This window comes from Drosophila rhopaloa, unplaced genomic scaffold (genome assembly GCF_018152115.1).
Source record: "Drosophila rhopaloa isolate 14029-0021.01 unplaced genomic scaffold, ASM1815211v1 contig_203, whole genome shotgun sequence".
Classification (NCBI taxonomy): domain Eukaryota; kingdom Metazoa; phylum Arthropoda; class Insecta; order Diptera; family Drosophilidae; genus Drosophila; species Drosophila rhopaloa.
The window spans coordinates 4,165,267-4,169,352 of record NW_025335088.1 but is presented as its reverse complement, the minus strand read 5'-3'; the positions used below and the strand labels follow the sequence as shown (position 1 = coordinate 4,169,352).

Sequence of the window (4,086 nt, the reverse complement as noted above, 5' to 3'; positions counted from 1 at the left end):
CTGAAAGGAGCAAGAGCAAGCTGTGCGGCAGTTGTTTATACATACATTCACATGGGTGTTTGTATGAATTTTAAATGTGCATTTGTGTGAACATATTCTCAGACTTTTATACATATACATAAACATATACTAACAAATGTATCACACGTACTCCTACAGATGTATTGAAGTAAATGTATGTGCATGTGCGCACATGGCTATGCTCATTCCTTTTTTTATGAGAAACGTTTTGTCGGTTCTCGGAAACAACAAAACCAGATATTTTATAATGCACATGAATATATATACATATGTACGCTCATAAAATACTTACTTACATATGTATATGCATTTGTGTACATACATATGTATGTATATTTCATCATACGTTCAAACATAATTGACTAAGAAGTTCGTGGATCAAGCAATTTTTGACAGATTAAAAATATTAACACATGTATGTACATATGTATGTACATATTTCATGTATGTATGTACATATGTATGTACATATTTCATGTATGTATGTACATATGTATATAAATTTGTAAGAATGTTGATTAACTCAGGGAACTCGACTAAAGTCCTTTTCTTATTTTTAACTACAATATTAAATTTCCTTTTAGTCCTTCCTGGACAAATCAACAGTTTATTTAAAAAGGAATATATTTTGGAATTGCGAACCTCTGGAAATAATTTTAATATGCGGTATCTTCTAAGCTACGAAGCAAAAAAAACTCAAGAACTGAAAATTCTAGAGAGTTTGAACTTAACCAGCATTTTATGATGGTGGCGAAGCGCAATTCTCTGCAAATCTCAGCAATTATGTGTCACCTACATTCTTTGGTCTAAAGGTAAATGTTTTGTGGCCTTGAAAAGATACCTATGTACATATGTACATATGTATGTATACATTTTAAAAATCGGACCGCTAATAATTACCTCCCGGATCGAATCAAAAATTTTGTCTGCTAATTTTATGTTTGCATTATATAGGGTAAACAGCCATTGGACATGAATAACTCTTAAAACTTCTTTGCTTAATAAATGAATCGTTGCTATGGAGCTTTGGCCTATTTTATGCCAAAAATTTCTTTAGACAACGATGATTTACAGTGCCTCCATCCTATAATCGGACAGTCATTTTCTTAAGATAAATATCCTCAAAAACAGTAAAAAACGTGATAAATTTGATTTTTTTTTGTTTTTATTTAACTAAAAATTCCTATATTTTAATAACATAAGCAAACATGAAAGAAAGCAAACTTCGGCAGTTATTACAAAACGACTACATTTCGATTTCTATGCCTATATGACTAAAAACAATGAAGCTGTGTCGACTTTGCGCTTTTGCATTTTGCCATCGTTTCTATGGCAGCTACATACATACATATGTACATACATATGTATATGATATTGTTGTCCGAGCATAATTCTGATATAGAATATAATTACCATATCAAAGAAATATTTTGATAAATAGAAAAACAGCAAGCTACATATTTTTTTCATTTTTATTTGTTTTAATTTTTTGATATTCCTATGGGATTTATATGATATATGTACATATGTAGATGTCCGATTTTAATTTAAGTCCGTAATTCCATAGTACTTAAAAATCACCAAGTCCCAAGAAAATTGTAAACAACAAAGCTATACATTGTTTTAAATGTTAAGGTAGCCAAAAATGATATAAAATAAATTGTTCCACTCCAGCATTAGACATGCAGCCCCAAAACCATCACAGAACATTCTCCATGTTTTACTGTGGCCTTTGTGTTTTTCGGCTCGAATTCGGAGTTTAGTTTGCGCTATACAAACATCTTTCTGTCTGAGCCATGTAAATTAAATTTACTTCCGTCGGTAAATAGAACCTTCAATTAACCAATTTAAAAAATGAATTTCTAAGTTTATTAAATATTATATTACCGTCTTCCAGAGCTCTCCTGTTTTCAGCAAATATTCCTTTGCAAATTAAACACTGCACTTTTTGTTCTTGGGGCTGATAAAAGGCTTTTTCCTGGCAACTCTGTCATGGTAATCCTATTTATGCGAAGTATTACGCAGTATTCAAGCAAACATCTTTACCAGTTTGGTTCTTGATAATGTGATGGACAGTAGACTTGCTTTTTCCGACCAATTCAGCAATTTCTCTCACAGTTTTGCCTTTAAAGTTCAGTTTTACTATTAACTGCCGGAGTTCTACAGAAAGTTGCATTCCATTTGGAGCCTAAAAGATACGGTCAAGCATGGCAGGGTCATGTTATGGTTTAGGCCTGTATGGCAGCTTCTGGCGGGGCAACCTCGTTTTTATTGATAGGATCAAGGATGGCCAAAATGTACTTACAAATTTTAAAGCAAAACCTGCTGCAGGTTCGCATACGCGATCGATTTCGGTATTACCAGGATAACGTTCCAAAACATTCAGCAGCAATTGTGAAGACTTGGCTTGTCTGGAACTGCCTCATGTCGTCATAACGCCAGCACAGTCTCCAGATTTAAATGTGATCGAAAATGTATGGGAAATAATGGACATCGCTATAAGGAAGAGGAAGATTTCAATCAAAAACGACCTGAAAAGTGTTCTCATGGAAGGATGGCAAAAAATTCCATTGGAAACCATTAAAAAGTTAGTTTCTTCCATGGAAATCGTCTCAAAGCTGTCCTGTACCAGAAAAGAGGACATACAAAATATTAGCTGTTAACTTACAAATAATAAATTAAGTAGAATGAGCGGAATAAAAAAAGCCTGTACATTTTGTTTTTATTAAATAATTGTTTTTTTTTATGATTAAGAAAATCGCTTTGTTTAATAAACATGTTAATATTCCCTATTAAAATACTGCATTAATATTTTTCTGTTATCTTTCTTAGTTTAGCAGGAGTAACGACTTAAGCCTATGTATGTATGTACATACATATGTATATGTATGTGTACATGTAAGAACAAATGTGCAACGTTTTAACCACATACATACATATGTATGTATGTACATATGTATATACATATATTTGCTTGAAGAATAGAAATGGATTTGCATGTGCATATTTTGCTTATTCTCTTGTATACACATTTTCATATTTTAGATATGTTTTTTTATATTTGACTACAAAGTTTACTTAGTGCCCAAATACAAAATTTGACGGTGCATCCATTATGTATGTACACATGTATATATATGTATCTTCATAAATACAGATGCATACATACATATGTACATTGTCTTTTTTATTTTTCTTACCACCGGTTTTCCTATCACGTATCTTTAGTGGAGCGGAGCCCAATGACTTTATTTTCCTCTCCTGTTTCTTGGTCCAGTACAAATTTAAAGGCTTAATTAGTCAGCGGATCGAAACCAAAAGGAAAAAACGTTTTCGTCTTTTTCATACATGTATACATATATATGTATATGTTTGTTTACGTATATACGTATGTATGTACACGTATGTACATACAAACATACATTCCTTCATTTAAAATCCAGTTTCTTTCTCCATTAAGCGACAGAGCAGGCACAGATTGAAGCATCATCATTATCAAGAAATTGAGCCGAGTTGGCCTTTGGAATTATGTTGTCCGCTGAAGCAGAAAATAAAAGGGGAAAAGCAGACAAACAGCCGCAAAAACAAAATTAAGGGAACTGTTTTGGGTTGAATGTTCATACAAACATACATATGTACATATGAATGTACATAAATGTGTATATTCAGATTTATGTCGCCATAAGCTCAGACATACATAAATACATATTTATATGTGTATGTTCACATTTACATTTATACTAAAAAACATTATAATAATTTGACAATCATTGAAATTATACTTAAGTTTTCTGAAAGTCGTATGATGTATGTGTGTACAAGTGTATGCATGTAGCTAATCCTACTAATAAAGACATTATTTTGCCCTCAATTAGGGTATAGGCCCTAAAGGCAAAGCCTTTTAAATTGATATATGTACATATGTATGTATGTGTGAACTCACATGCATACTTCGGTATATGTGTACATATTTCTTAATCAGCTACATACATTAGTACCTATGTATGTTCATTAGGGCGGACCCCTGTTATATGAACATTTTAACGTGTTAAAGCCTAGTACTCA

General features: G+C 32.1%; 1 long non-coding RNA gene across 1 annotated transcript; it reads right to left on the bottom strand.

Annotated features, from left to right (window-relative positions):
• Positions 1 to 1,563: 1,563 nt before the first annotated feature.
• On the bottom strand, positions 1,564 to 3,731 carry LOC108037930. The gene is made up of 4 exons (XR_001768911.2): positions 3,222 to 3,731; positions 2,327 to 2,517; positions 1,909 to 2,209; positions 1,564 to 1,853 (listed from the first exon to the last, which is right to left on the bottom strand). It is a non-coding gene; the product is annotated as an uncharacterized LOC108037930 (long non-coding RNA).
• Between the last annotated feature and the right edge of the window lie 355 nt (positions 3,732 to 4,086).